Genomic DNA, 16,481 nt, shown 5'->3' with positions numbered 1-16,481 from the left:
TTTCAACATTAAGCCTCTTTTCTGAGTCATCTGCAATGTTTTAGAACCCCCCTCACCGCTTTTTTGATGTTTATTGCTGTCTCCGGTATTTGCCTAATTTTATTCATCTCAACCTGCTTCAGAATGGCAAGTATTGTGCATGTCCAAAAAGGTCCGTAAAAGCACAATAAACGTCAGTTTTCAAAATCATCAACTCACCGGAGTGGTTACTGGTGTAAACTGGTAATCCATATCAAATTTCGTTGCGAAAAGTTGCTTCTGTCGTGTTTTATTTGGCAGCTCGTTCATGCTCGAACTATTTTCTTAGCCACCTCACAGCCGTGGATAAACTTCCACTCAGCAGTTGAATCTGACTTTTCGTTTCGGTGAAGAAGTAATATCAACAAACATCCAATCTTCAATAGAACTCAATGGGATTTACAAAATGTCAAATAAAACACGACAGAAGCAACTTTTTGCAACGAAATTTGATATGGATTACCAGCGCACACCAGTAACCACTCCGGTGAGTTGATTATTTTGAAAACGGATGTTTATTGTGCTTTTACGGACCTTTTTGGACATGCGCATGACTTGCCGTTCTGAAGCAGGTTGAGATGAATCAAAATTAGGCAAATACCGGAGACAGCAGTAAACATCAAAAAAGCGGTGAGGGGGGTTCTAAAACATTGCAGACGACTCAGAAAAGAGGCTTAATGTTGAAAATACTGCAGTTATCCTTTAAAGTAAGGAATGGGAATCCTGTCAATACTTATCATAACCCTAAAAGTTACAAGGCTAGTTTGCTGTTGGGGACAGTGGGTTACCATCTTTGCTCACATTGAAATACAGATATATAGAAATATATATATAGGTAGTTTTCCAATAGAAAACAAATATACTTATTTTAAACACCCTGAATTTGCTTCTGGTAACATTCCTAGACAGCCTACAAACTTGTGATTTTGGGTGAAAAATGTGCTGATATAGAAGCAATAACCTGTATAACATTCTATATGTGAACCCCTTGGAATAAACCATAATACTTTGGTTACTCTCTGACTTTTGCATACAAGGTGCTTCGCAAAGTTTAGGAAGGATCCTTAACCACTTAGTCTCTAGGATGCCATGTCATCAAATCTCGCAGAAGGCTAGTTCTTGATGTCAAGGATCCTTTAAAGGACTCAGTCTATTATTCTATCTTTGTATTCTATTAAAAAAGTTTGACAGAATATTGTAAAGGCAAAAAAAAAATGTTCTCATTCTTTATAAAGAAGTGGGGAGACAATCATCGAAATAAAGCTTTGAAAAATACATGTTAGATGTTGAAAATGGTCATGGCCAATTGAATTTGGCAGAGACATTATCAAACACAAAGTCAGGTCATATCTCAGCAAAGGGTTTGTGCCTTGTGTCCAAACTTTGCGTGTGAACTCACCTTCTCATCTCAAGTTTGTCATGGAAAAAAGTGTCATTCGATCATCATCTCAAAAGGTATTTCTTTAAAATTTGTATAATATCTACTTTATGTTTTTGTTATTATCTTTATCAGTTTGTGCAGCCATGCTTTTAACTTAATTGGATCCAGTCGCTATGGCAACTGGTCTCTGAACTGCTTGGCCCCTGCATCGCAGATGTACTATCATTTGTAATTATTAAAATATCTATACTATTTTCAACTAATAAGTTTTGAAAAGAGAGTTTTGATGTGAGGAAATGTGTCTTTAATGCTGGACTAATTAGCATGAATTCCTCCTGGTCCAAGAGGAGATGAGGTCTTAAGTATAAGAAGCAAAAGCAACTCAGAAAAAAAAGGGATTTTATTCAGTTTTTTTACAGTTGAAAATTTAAACGGAACCTCAAGTCACATGACTGTTTTGATCATAGCCATCATTCTGTCAGTTTTTTTTTATTAATCCAAACCTCAATTGATCCGCATTATGTATATAGTCTGTACGCCATCATCTTTGTGCTCTTTAAGTAAATGCAAATATTTGAGATAAATCAGTTATTCAGAAAACGGGGGCAAACACCATTACTAATGATTGTGTACAGAAAAACATACAGATTTCTTTTTGAAAATGTGTGCATTTTCAAAGAGTTTAACTACACAAAATGCAAAATACATAACAGTAGAAGCTAGGTCAGTGACTGCGTATGTCTCTGAAAAGTTTTATTTTGTATCCCTCATTACTCTTTTATTTTCACCATATTTGAACAAACCAGAGAGGAAAGAAAAAACTATATGCTGAGCTGCAGAGATAATTATTCCAAAAATAAATAAATACATATGTTATCTGGTGGCTCCTTTCATCTTTGTAGAAAATACTAAATCACATATTTATTATTTCTTGCATGGTATTAAAATCCATGAGGCAATGAAGGTACATATTGCAATAATTAGTCATTACTAAGAGCTACATGCCCCTGTGTTATATGTTAACTATCAAATTAGCAGACTTATTAGTTGATACTATTGGAATAAAATAAAATCTTTGAAGACCTTTAGATAATATTCTGAGGGGCAGAATTCTTCTTCATGCCGTAATCTTCAGCAAAGATAGACATATATCCGCAAATTAACATGTATGTTATGAAATTTTTCCCTAAAATATTAATTAGTCAACTGTGGAAAAAGACATAAAAAACATTTTTGCACAGCAGCATTACGTTTTGCCGGGTTAGTGTTACTCTCAGTAAAACTGGTCGCCAGCCGCTGCATCACAATAATTGTAGCATCTGAATGTTGAGACTGTCAGCATGCCCGCTGGCAAAAAGAAGCTTCTGTCATTCATTTTTATATTAGGCGAAGGTTAAAACATGCATTTCTCCATCTTATCCTGCTGTGCACATTTTACCTGAAGTGTTTCACCATCTTCAGACTTTTTTTTTTCTTCGAAGTGTTACCCATTTCCTTGGTCAGATTATACAATTATGGGAAAAACCCATTGGCCAGAATGGACGTGGGCTGAATTGAGTTTTCTTGGATGCTATTGTTAATGCGCTGGATTTAAATATTTGTTGTAGAACCTTTTGCCAAGCTGACTGGAGACATCTTGAATTTCCATGTTTACATGTCTAAATACATATCAATATTGTCATCTTTTTTTTTTTTTCATTGCTGTGATGATGGCCACACAACTCAAGGTTGTGAGGGTCCATGAGCCAGCAAGTAATGTCATGTTGGCTACATATGACCTTTCCATATAATTTATGTTTGACCAATAAGATCATTCTGCCCATTGACCTTACAGCTGGAATTTACTACTGGATTAGTTCTCTAAAATTTTTATTTCAACTAAACACTGTTAATTTGTTGGTTCTGTTGCTCTAAAAACTAAAGAGCTGAAAAGATTGTTTCCTTTTACTCCACACAATTTTTAGTTTTTTTTCTGTTTTATTTATTTAGTTTTTTTTAAAAGACTGCAAACTTGAATGCAAATACTATTTAAATATCAAAATGTACCGCAAGTAAGCATTTCTGAAGTGTTTATTGAACTTAAATGACTTGTAAATAACAGTCCAGACTGTAAAATCAGTTATGGCAACTTGATCACTTATAATTGATAAGTTTATGCTGCTTTAAAAGCATCTCTCTCTATTTCTTCATCTCCTTCTTCTTATTACTCCCATTCAAATGCTCCATTTCCCAGCCTTATCATGGACTTAAATGTACAACATTTGTAGAGTCCACAAGTTCTCAGGGCTTCACACCATTAAATATATAGTGTGAATACATAAGGACTCCCTCCCAGTCTTTCTCAGCCTTTATGCTCACTATCTGTGAGTGGGTTTTCCTTTAGAACATAACCCATACCTCATATGATTGTCATTTAATATTGGGATTGCAGAAGAAGCACAAAATGGTCAAAAATCTAATACACAACAAATAGAAAAAAAATCATTCTGATGTGAATCTAGATTAACTTTGGAAACAGGTCAATTGCTAGTGGTTAGCTGTCTGGCCTTTTGAAGACCATCCAAGGTCCATTCAAGAAATTACATTCATACATACATACATCAAAGGATGCATCCTACTGACAAACACTTCTATTTGTATGTACATGTAGACTATGGGGGTTAACTGTCATGGGAAGGGGTTAACTGCCATGATTGTACTTGCAGTGAGTGTATACTCACCAAACTTATCATGGCGGGTCCATACTTCACCATAATTGGACTGACACCTGTGGGAGGCACTCCTTTTAAACGGCCTGGGTGATTACTGATGCCCTGCTCAGAGTGCTGTTGGGGCTTACAGTGTTGTGTACATGTCAAGGGAATTTAGTCTTGATATCTTTTTGTCTTTGAGGATGAAAACACTGAGGTCATCAAATGTATTGATTGTTCTGATTTTTGCTTGCTTTTGCAGCACTTGACTTTTAAGTTCCCTCCTATTTGGAGAGAGAGCTGGATTACAATTGGCAGTTATGGGATTATTCACAGGAGACCAGACTGGTCTCAAAGGAAAAATGTGAAATAGTCACAAAACAGAAATCTTTTTTATACTACAGTGAACTTTGTGGTCCTTTATATTTTTTTCGTTCCACCCAGCTCAACTGTCAAAGTGCAGTATCTGATGTGATACGTTATCCCAGTGTTTATTTTTTGCCATGATGTTTTCAGACAACATGGCTTCATAAACCAAGTACGCAAGAAAACTACTTGGTTTAGAAAAATACCATGGTTTTGGATCACATTCAAGTAGACCCTTTTCACAATGGTTACCATATGCTACAAAGGTTCATTTTTTTCATTTGAGTCCAACAAACTGTGGCTATTTCACTTTTTTTTGTCAGATGAGCTGCAAATGTAAGTGTATATACTCAGAATCAGTATAGTTTCACTCTTCAGAAGCCAAATGTGGAAAACCCTGTGTGCACACACATTACACAGAGTAATAAAGCTGAGTAACTATGACAAGGTGGTAGTTCAATGTAATCAGCAAAGCTTTCTCATACCTTTGTGAAGCTGTGTCTCTGTAATGTGGAGAACATTAAATACAGCTTTGACTCAATGTGATTCACTTAAATATTTATTTTTAGTTCAGTCTGTGTCTAAACTTGTCTTCATCATAACTGGAGATACTCCCTTTTTAAAGATTATTTGAAGAGGATTCAAATGTATGCTCATTTTGTTGTGGCATTTTGTCGTGGCTTTGCCTCTGTATGTACTGTCATGTGTCACTTGTTATGAGGTCACCCAAGAAGTTAAGGAGGTTGGTGACACTCCACAGTTGACCAGACCTCTCGATCTGATCAAGTGTTGGCAGTTCTTTAGCAAGGGATTTAAACTGTCTTCTCACTTTTGCTGTACTTGCTTCACCCCCCATAACTTTGTACCTTTGTTTGACCTTTGTGCTAATCTTATTACCTACTCACTGTATGAGAGATAGTGGTGGACGCTGCCAGAGAGGCCAATCTGGAGCTGTTGGAGGATTCCTGGTGGGCCACTTAACAGCTGGGCTAGTGTTCCAGTCAGAAAAAAAAAAAAAAATCTGTTCACCAATTCATCAGTTTGACATGTACACATTTCACTTTCTACACTTTGCAGCCTCCGGACTGCAATAGATCAGATGGATGTTACCACATGAAGCAATTCCCCCTTCCATACTGTGATAGTTGTGACCAGACACTCTGGCCCCAGCCTCACAAGGTGTTTTAATTAGTCCCTACAAGTAGAGGTAAAAGCATATCGAAAAATAAAGAAAGTAGATTATGTATAAAGATGCAAAGAATAGCTGAGGAGCTCAGGTGTAAAAATTAAGGAAGAGAGCTGGAGGGTGAGTGAGTAAAAACTTGAAATAAATTTCAAGAGGGCAAAGAGCCCAGAACTGGCTGCTCAAGGTAAAGAAAAAAAATATGAGCGTGGTAATTACTATGGAAGGTACATTGTCAGCATCTTGCCAAGCAAAATGTTAAATCACCAGTCAAAGAAGTTCAGATGATCAGAGGCCTCTGAATGATGGCTTTTAGATTGGATGCTCAATCAGAATGAGATCATCATCAGAATGAGATCATCATCAGAATGAGATAGACTATTTAAATCAGTTTTATTTGTACACACATATATAAATTCAATAGGCCGCACTGCAACTTTAACACAGTACTAGATAATTGGTTAAACTTGTTCAATCAATTGTTCAACTTCAAACAGTTTGCAGTGATAACAGCTTCCGAGCACTAAACGTTGTGACAAACAGGCGTAGAAGCTGGCCGGCTTCATGCTAATTTACACTGAAAAGGAAATCCACATCTTCCCTCACAATGAGACAGTAATAAATAGGGTTGTTGAAATCAGCACTCTGCTTCAGCTGTACTGAAACAGAGGGCCTAATTAAAACGTTATTTTCCTTTCGAAACATGTCAAAACTACAGGATGGTAAAATCTGAGCTGCTGTATCCCCCACATCAAAACTAATTCACATTTCTGGGCTGAAAACTGGTCCCACACCAACCCCGAAGAAGCACTCAGTCGGCAAAAGTAGAACTATCATTTTGCATCAACAATAAAGTTGCAATTAGTGCTGCCACATGATCTAAATTTTCCATGGGGATTACTCTGTCAAGTTAATTGCAATCAGTTACAATTTAATCATGCAATTATTCAATTTTGTCATCTGTTTAGAAGGTGGTATTGTGGGAGATTAGGTTTTGAGCTGTTCTGGGAAGATGGATACAGCTGAGGAATGTCTACAGACAGAGTTAGTTGAAATACCCATGATCAGCCATAAAGTCTGTAGATGAGTCCAGGTCCCAGAATAACTGTTGTTCACTGTGCTCAGAATTGAAGTCAGAAACCAACTTATGCAAAGTGACAGTGTTGTCTCTGTCTGACCTATTCACCCGTTAATACTCCAGAGTCGGTAACAATTAATTAACTGCATACAACATGGAATGAGCGACACTATGTAATGTAGTTTTTGGAAATATGACATAACTTAACATTATCAGGTAACCAGGACACAACCCACTGATTTGCCAGAGTATTACATGTTATTTTCATTGCAAGCAGTGCTGATCATGTTGCACATTAACAGTAGCTGGCTCAAAGAGTAGCAGCATCATTAAGCAGAGACAGTTGAGGTCACAGTCTTGTCAAGGCAGCTGCTTGGTTGGTTGCTGCTTCAGCCTCTGTGTTATTTCTTTGCTCGGCTTGCCTGTAATATTGTCAGCTGTGTCACAGCCTGTACTCATATCCCTTCCTAACTCAATGAATCAAAGAGTGCAGAGTGGCTTTTTCTTATGATTTGTGTTGAAGCCATTACCAAACAAAAGCAATTTTGATAGTCGCAGTCAAGATGCTACAAGGTTTACCTACACTTCACTGCTGTGTTGATGAATCTGCAATGTTGTACGTCTATAAAAATTTTGTTTCATGGTTTATATGTAAACTTAAAGTACAAACCATCAAATACAGCAAAAGCGGTGCAGTACACTACTTCCCTCAAAAGTGTTAATTAAACCTACCTTAATAGCAATGAGCTAAGTTTCCTGTTGAAACTAAACTTAGCAATGAAACCTGGTCTTAGTAATTTGTTCTTGTCAGCTCAGGACTATGGGACATGATTTTGAGAGGGATTGGCAAAATAAGTAATAGAAGAATATGATTGGTCAGAACATTTCGTATAACTTGGGGACTCCATCTCGATATGCAGACTACACCAATAAGTGTCTAGATATCACACTAGATATTCACCCCTATTTCATCAGGTTATACTCTTTTATATAACACCTGTTGTGTGCAGTTATAAAAATGGCTCTATCCAGACATTTAAAGTCAAACAAGATATAAAAGTGATGGCATAAACAAATGAGTGATTCACTACTAAGAAAGGGCACTTCAGTCCACCTACAATAAAACGTAATCCATCACTTACTTAAAATCATACTGCAGCTCTTCAAAGTTGAGATTAACTTTAGAAGCTGGGGTGTTCTTTCAGTTATCCCCCCTTAATTAATGACCAGATTAATCAAATTAAGGCATGTTCAGTGGATTTATAGGGTGGGAATTTATTATTCATTACAGGTCATATTTGTTGTCAAAGAGGTGGGAGTTTTCAGTTGTACTTCTCTGATATTCGTGTTTAATTCATGGAACTCTCCAGCTGCTTCATTTTCCACAAGATGCAATGCACTCTGCGCCATTTTCTTGCTGAGAGCTTCTGCATGTGTGAAGTGCATATTGATCTCAAGATGTATGTGTGATTAGTGGCAATAAGACGATTAGACCCTTGATTAAATCTTTAACAGGCAAGCTGGAACGCAACATAATAAAATCGGATCATCTTGGCTTAAAGAGGGCTGCATGCAGACAAACTACATTAAAGTTGTAAAAGAGATGAATGCCAGCAGGTTCGATAGGGATCATTTCCCTTTCCTTTGTTTCCTCAAATGTAAAAACACAATGACATATATTAGATAGTGAAATGAAAGAGGCCAAGAGGTTTCACATGCAATACTCATGCACCTTTCCTGTTCTCCATCGATGTTCAACAGAATGAAGAGTAATCCTGATGGTCCCTCCTGCCCGGAGGCTTTGTGAGTTGTGTCCTAGATTTGGAAATGGCTCATGGAAACTCTGCCTGGGGCTCATCTATACCTGCCCTGCGGTAATGTATTTTTTTTCTTCTTTTTCTTAGGTTTCACATCTGTCCATCTGCACAAAAATAACATGGGGCTAGTTGATGTTTTTCTCAAGTGAATATTTCTGTTTTTTTTGTCGGTTGGAGCATGACACTGGTTTTTGTGCTGAGCTCCAAAGGATGAGATAAACTGCATCAATCGGTTTCATCTTTATTCCTTATAGGGCAGGCATAGAGCGGGATATACACTTAACAAGTGTCAGCACAGGAAGGGTAGTTAGTGTTGCCTGATCTACTGCAATTCAACAGTGCTGTGACCCTGACAGATACAAAGAGCCATGCCAGAGGGGATGATGCTCAGTAATACATCATAGAAGCAGTGTTCTGCAGTTAGTCTTCTGTCCTCCTTGTTCCTCCTCATTATGCAATTCATGGCCTCCTTACAGATCATGCACAGACAACATTTGACAGACTGATTGTCTGCATTTGTCAGTGCACTAAGCAGTTGCTGTGGTGGTTTCTGCCTTGAACCACCAATGAGTGTCCTCAAGATATTCCAAAAAGTTGTCATATTTTTTCTTTTTTTTTTGAAAGAGGGCATTCATCATCAATAAACAGACTCTTCTTTGAGGTTTTTGAATGCATTGGCATTGGAAAAAAAAAATATGAGCTACTGATTACTCACTAGATTTTCACAGTAACCAGTCCAAAATCTAAGAAATATTTAAGCTCCAGTGATGTTGCAAATGTTTAAATGTGTTTCACCGAAAGTCTACTTGATTCTTTCTCTTTGCTGATATTAATATTCAAAGTACACACTTGATCGATTCAGTGATTTTCATTTGATAAATGAAACGTGCAATCCTTAAGACTGGTAAATGATTCCGCAGACAAAAGATGCCAGAAGGATTCCATTCTTCATGCCTTTTATGGTTTAATTAAAATCACAATCACTGTGTGTTGCTGTAATCTCATGCCTTACAGAAGTGCAAATGTAGTGAGTTAAAAGCTTCTGTACAAAGAAAAATAAACCACTCTATTTTGCACTAAAACAACTTGTTGGTTTTTATCACTTTGATGCCTTACCATCCACACCCAAGTGCTTTATCTCCAACAGACGGAATTAGGCCATAGACACGAGAGCACCATTAAAGGCACTGACAGAAACAAGTTAATGCAAAATGCAGCTTTTTGACTCTCCAACTAGCTATTAGACTACAGCCTTATTTTAATCCAGTTAGAGCCCAGGCAATTTAGCTGTGCCCTGAAAGACCCAATATTCTGCCAAGTATGACATCATTTCTCACAATATTATATTTCCTGTCTGGCCACAGTCATCATTCTGTTGAAAAGGCAATGGATGGAAATCATGTAAAACAATATTCAGTAAGTATGGAAACCTGCTTAACATTCTCTCCTGCTAACGGTTCACTCTATCTATGTCAAAGATTAATGTTTCAGGTCTGTCTTAATTGCATTTGAAGCTTGATCTGACCCCAGAATAATAGACCAAGAAATAGGCAAAAACATTTCAAGGCATTACAACTTTTTTTTTCTCTATTTTGTTAGGTTAAGGTACCATAAGTTGTAGTATAGGCAGAAAGAGTGTTTTTTTGTAAAAAAAAAAAAAAGGAAAGAACTACACTTTCAAATCTCTGCATGCTGGGAAAAAAAAAGTTTAAGCATCTAAGTTAGTGCATATAGAAGTTCGTTATTTCTTTCTCATATTAAACTGAAATTCCAATTTTGCATTTCAGGCTAAATGTTGAAAAAAATGTTGTAAGATGTGATTAAATGATTATAGGAAGAACTGGCAGCAAATACGTCAATTTCAATGTGGGTCTACAAATCAAACGCAGTAGACTTTGAGTTCTGCAAATGAAAGGGACAGTCTTGAATCTCCCTTTGGAATATAGAGACTCGCAAGATAAAGAGATAACACACAAGATTTGATATATACATTATACATTGCAGCTTCATCTGCATAACACAGTTGACTGTTATGTCACACACCATCGTGCAGCCCCTTACAGTTAACTTGTCAAACTTAACATAACTGAACTCAAACAAACCATAAATGAGCCACATGCACCCAGCTACATGGTCACGGCCTATCTTGCTCAGACAAAAGGTCTTAAATACCCTTATGTTCCTCATCATAAAATGGCTTCATTGGACTCTTCCACCAGACAGGTAAGTCGGTTCTGTGCAGGTTTACACAGTACAATGATTGTACTAATTTGCAATACACTTTTCAGATACACCTTATGTAAACTGGTTTATACAACCATATACAACTATCATTTTTTTTTGTACAACTGAACAAAACCAACTTCCCTCACACTTGGTCTATTCCAGTGATGTCACAAATTAAGTCAACAGCTATAAATACAGGAAGTAATTCTGTGACCGTGGAACACATAGTGAGTACACAAAAGTTAATAATTCGACAGTTTTAAACAATAAAGAGAGTTAACTAAATGAATACTGGTGCATCTTGATTTAACAGATGGTGATGTATTTTAGCTGACATCGAATCGAAAGCACAACACAAACAAACCTGGGATAGTTTGTGTCTACTGACCTCTGACTAATATGTAGCTAAAATAATCAAATCAAAACAAACAAATATGGTTAACGGACTGTTGCAAGTATGTTGCATTTGATGACAAATGGTGTCACTCACCCACTTTGTCACATTTTCCAAAAAAGTTATTAGAGATGACGACAGACCCCAGGGATTTTAAGAACTCAAGCATCCACACTGCCAGCCTTGAGTTGAGACATTAATTGGGTGTAAACATCAGGAATCGGAGAGTCACAGTGAGAGATAACATTAAAATGATTATCACAGCGGCGGCTTCTCTTATACGAGCATGAATTTGTTTTTTCCCCCATTCAAAGCTCACATCTGTCTTCATGTTTTGGTCATTTACTCATAATGTGACAGTCCAAAATTAATCAAGCACTGGTTTTGAATTGTTCTCATTTGATGCCTGTATGAAAAAAAAAAAAAAAAAAAAAAGTGTGGGCCTAATTTATTTTTACTAATCGTACACTGTATATTGACATTTGTAAATTTATTACTAAAAGCTTCAGGTTATAAGCGATAGGTTTCATTTGATCAAACTGGCCCTTGCCAGAAATATAATGACATTTGTTGCATGACTTTATTAATACACAGCTTTAATCATATGAATGATTACTAATTCATAGGAACATATTTCTGATGATTCATCCCTTTCATGATTCATCCCTTTCCCTTTGATTCATCTGTAAAATATCGTATTAGTGGAATAATCAGAATGCAAGTAAAAAAACTTCCTAACATTTCTGTTGAGAGGATGAGGCACAGAGGTTGGTTCTTTCATTTTTTTGAATTGTTGCTGAATGACTGTCTTTTATCGGACAAAAAAATTCATGGTACCAGTCACTGATTTAAAAGGGAAAAAACAATAATCCTTTAGTGGATATAATGCTTCAGCTAGAGTAGTTTAAATGGAATAAAACATTCTTCTTCAAAAGCTGTAGAATGTTGATGAATTTTACACAAAAAAATTGATTTCCAACTATGACTCACTGGTTCGGAGCAAAAAACACTGATGAACAAAGACTGTATAATGATATTTTTTTTCTTCATTTTTTCCCCCCTATAGAGACAAAACTGACCTCTCACTGCATGATGACATGCACTTAAGTGTCAACATCACCGCATAGGGAACCTTTGACGTCTCAGGACCTCGACCACGGTGATGTTTGAGATCTCGTAAAACAGAGGTGAAGATATCCAAGGCTCTTGATTTTCGGTCATGAAAGATTATAAGGAGGAAGGAGGGGTGAGTGGAGGAGTTGCTTTGTTAACACAATATTTTCTACAGTCCTTCACCTCTCTACTTCACTTTCACTCATTGTTCCTCACCTTTCTACATAGCTCACCCTTGTAAATGGTTAGATTTATGAGGCAGAAAGACATGGTCAGGGCTTATACTATTATGTGTGTTGTGTATTTGTGTGCATGTGTGTGTATGTCTATGTGGGACTTGTGGTTAGGGAAATTAGATGGGTAAAGTTAAGTTTTTTTCATTAATATTTTATTGGCTCTGTAAAGCACTTTTCCATCTTTTTTGTATGAAAAGTGCTTTAGAAATAAAGATTGATTGACTGATATACATTTTATCATTTGTACTAGAACAACAATTTTGGTGAAACTTTTAATTTATTTATTTGTTTTTCAGTAGTGTGTGCTGTGGTGAAGTTGAACATAGCCAGATCATCAGATGTTGCAAACCTCTAAATAACTCTTGAGGGTAGATCTGTTAGACAACACAGTGTGTGGCTTCTCCTTTCAGTGGTGCAACATAGTTCATTTAAACTTTGCTTCCCAAATAGAAAAATGTAGCAAAGTGCCCATCTTCAGTGTTGTTTGGGCATAAAGATCCGTGGGAAGCAGCTGTAAGTGTAAGGATAAGGATAAACACTTAAAAAAAAAAATAAGTGTACAGTATAATAATGAAAATTGACCTTTATCACACAGCAAACTGCTTCAACACAGCATGACAGTGTGCTGCTAAAAGTGCATTTTAGAGTGCCATGTGCTCAAACCCACACACAGACACTCACAGACTCATCATTTTCCCATGGTGTTTCAAATATAGTATGCTATGAATGGTGAGCACATTTAAAAGTCTTCAGAAACGGACACAAGATAAATAAATTAGAATAATTGTACTTCTGTGTACGGGATATGGGATCGGTCGTGGGGGGGTGTTGGTCTCCTGAGACACTCTTAGATTCAATGATTAATAAGATGTACATGTGTTGGGTCTGTAATGTTTTAAACTTTAAATCAATAGGCTCATAGCTCATAACGCTGCATGTTCTTGTGCCATTTTGCCATGTTTGATCCCTTTGCGCGCAATATTTATTGTTACAGCTGAGTGCCCTCTCTAAGTGACTGTGTGAACTTAACTCAACACCACCAAGTTCGAGGTCTATATCTGAACAGTATGTCAAATGAAAGGGGATTGTTTATTTTTGCACACGAACGCGGCAGATCCAGGCTGGAGCTCTCAGAATATAGTGGTTCTTGTTTCGAGAGGCTACCATCCTGCTGATTGTTCAGAGAACCAACAGTGAAAAATGTTTCTCACTGTGTGACAAGACCTTTACATCATCAGTGGTGCCTATTTTCTGCCTCCTTGTTTGATCTGGTTCAGCACTTCTTTACCTCCTGTACTGGATTTGATGGCTCTGGCTGTCCTTTGGAAAATAAAGACTCCCTTTGAGATTTTTATCCAACCCGATTGTGTATTCATCCATTATGGCCAGTATTTTTACCTTGAATCACAACTTTCTTTGATACCTGCATCTGGATACTTTTTTCTGGTACAACTTTATTGTGCTCTTCTGTATTCTTGTAAATTGTACATAATCTTCTGGTCTTTGGAATTTTGTGTCATGGGTTTATATTCCTCCAACATCCTATTTGTAGTAAATGTTATAACAGACTCAACAGAAATAAGACCAACGCCAATGAATCATCTTTAGCGGTTCATCTTCTTGGTTTTAAAGTCCAATTGTTAATTCAATTTTGAATAAAGAGGATTCAATATCAATAATAAGAGCTCTTTGCATAAATGAAACCCTTGAATAATAGTTCTGTATCTATGACTCACGATGTTCACTGGATGCTATTTTCTCATATTATGAATGCAAGGAATAATGTTCAAAGCGTATATGAATGACTTTCCCACCGAGCATTTCCAAGTAGTATTACTGTCAGCAGTGCTGTTGCAAAGACAAAATCACTTTCCATTTCTCTCAGCGCCTTGCGACTACCAAAACCACAGGACAAAAGGATGAGCACTGTTTTGGAAACAGGAGAGAGGAAAGTAAAATTGTTATGAATTTACATGGACTGATAACTTAGTTTTTGTATTGCCTTGTGCAAACAAGTAATTACAGCAGAAGCAGGGGGTGAGCAGAGAGAAACATTAAGGGAGAAGGCACGAGTGAATTCACACATTTAGTCAGTAATGAATACGCAGAAGCAGACAGAAATTCTACTGTGTGTGTTGGAGAAAAGCAAAAGGGGTTTACATCTTGTTTCTCCACGTTTAATGGCGATAGCCGGCACATGTTCATGTACAAAGCAATTCATAGAAATCGTGTTATTAGGCTTGCTTCCTCAGCGTATGTATACCCCTTGTGCTGTGGCTCATTGTCCTGCAAGATTTCAATTTCATAGCTAAAGTGGTATTTATTAGGAACCAATCTGAGTGCAAATGGCTATTGTAATGATAATGAGTATTATATAACAGTGTGGGATCAACATTTACCTTATAAGTTGAGCACATTACTTGCCTTTCTATGTTACAAACAACATAGTGTGGTCAAATGTCAAAGGCATAACTTGATATGTCACTGTGTTAGAAACATCAAACTGATATTAAATGGGGCTTCCCTTTGCTCCTAAAACAACCAATTCATCATAAATTCTACCAGATGATGGATATCAACCTTTAAGATTCTGCTGCATGTTGACATATAATTTCTACAGATGTTTCAGTTGCTGTCCCTCTAAAAACTTTAAGTTCTACCAGTAGTGTTCTCCTGGATTGAGATGTGTTCACTGAGGAGGCCGCTAATATACCAAGAAACTCAACTCATTATGTTGATGAAACCAGTTGTAAACAATGTTTGCTTTGTGAAACTTTGGTTTATTACTATGGGCTGTGGCATTCAAAGTGTTGTCAATTGGTGTAAATGTGTCCAACAAGTGCCAAAGACATGTCTGTCTCATGGCAACATTGGTATGGACTGTTAAGATGGCAGGTTGGGTGCACAGACTCGTGCAGTTCATGCCAACTGAATTTACCTGTCGGGAGTCTGGAATGCTCTTTATGTTTTTTGCCTGCTGCTTCCATGTGGCTTCCAGTAGGTGGCGCGGGTCCTCCAGGTGGTTACTGCAGCAGGTGCTCTGCATCAAGAGCTCGTTAAGGGAGGCTTAAAGGAAGCTTGCTGCCAACGCCTCGCTGTCAGAGTGTTAGAACGTTTGCTACCTACCTGACCAAGCTAAGAAGTCCAAATTTTGTCCATGTGTTCATGCTTAGGTCCAAGCTACAGAAATCTTCCTTGTCTTTGTCTCGTTCATGTGTCCATGCTTTGTTCCAGGAGATTCTGAGTTCCAAGTTCAGTCACAGTTCCTGCCTAAGGATACTTACCTCGCTGCCGAAGAAACCACAACGGATCTTCTACACCGAACCCTGCTCACCCTCCAACGCCACCTGGAAGCAAACAGTCGAACATTAGATTCCAGACTCTGTCACCCTCCCCAAGCCGTGTTCATCTACAAACCTGTAAGCCGCAATTCAAAAAGATTGTCACACAGTACTCACAGAGAAATAACCTGGACTCTTCCCCACAGTGATACCTGGTTCCGGAGAAGCCTGTCTCCAGTTCTTGCCGACTTACATTATTTCATAATAAACATTATTATTTTTCCTATCTGGTCTCCTGAGTGTGTTCTGCATTTGGGCTAAATCTCGGCCCAGCATCATGACATTACCATCTGCATTCCTCAGCATAAATCAAGCTTATTCCATCCAGTTTTGGTGAGTCTGTTCCCACTACAGCCTCAGAACTCTGTTTTTGGCCAAATGTGGAACCTTACATGGTCTTCAGCTGCTGGATGTGTTGTGCATTTTGAGATGCTTTTCTGCTGAGTATTTTTCTGGGTTGCGTTTCTGTCAACTCCCACCAGTCTGTTGATTCTCCCTATGATAATCTCATCAACAAAACCTTTCTTTCCCCAAAACTGCACGTGCCATCAATTCTAATAGCACTGTCACCATCAATGAAATGGCACTTTTGCACCAGTCTTGTTTGCCATGAACATTTATTAAAGCTCCTGATCTGA

Source organism: Odontesthes bonariensis, chromosome 22 (assembly GCF_027942865.1).
Source record: "Odontesthes bonariensis isolate fOdoBon6 chromosome 22, fOdoBon6.hap1, whole genome shotgun sequence".
In the NCBI taxonomy this organism is placed as follows: domain Eukaryota; kingdom Metazoa; phylum Chordata; class Actinopteri; order Atheriniformes; family Atherinopsidae; genus Odontesthes; species Odontesthes bonariensis.
The sequence above is the reverse complement of the archived record's forward strand: the minus strand, read 5'-3'. Positions refer to the sequence as shown.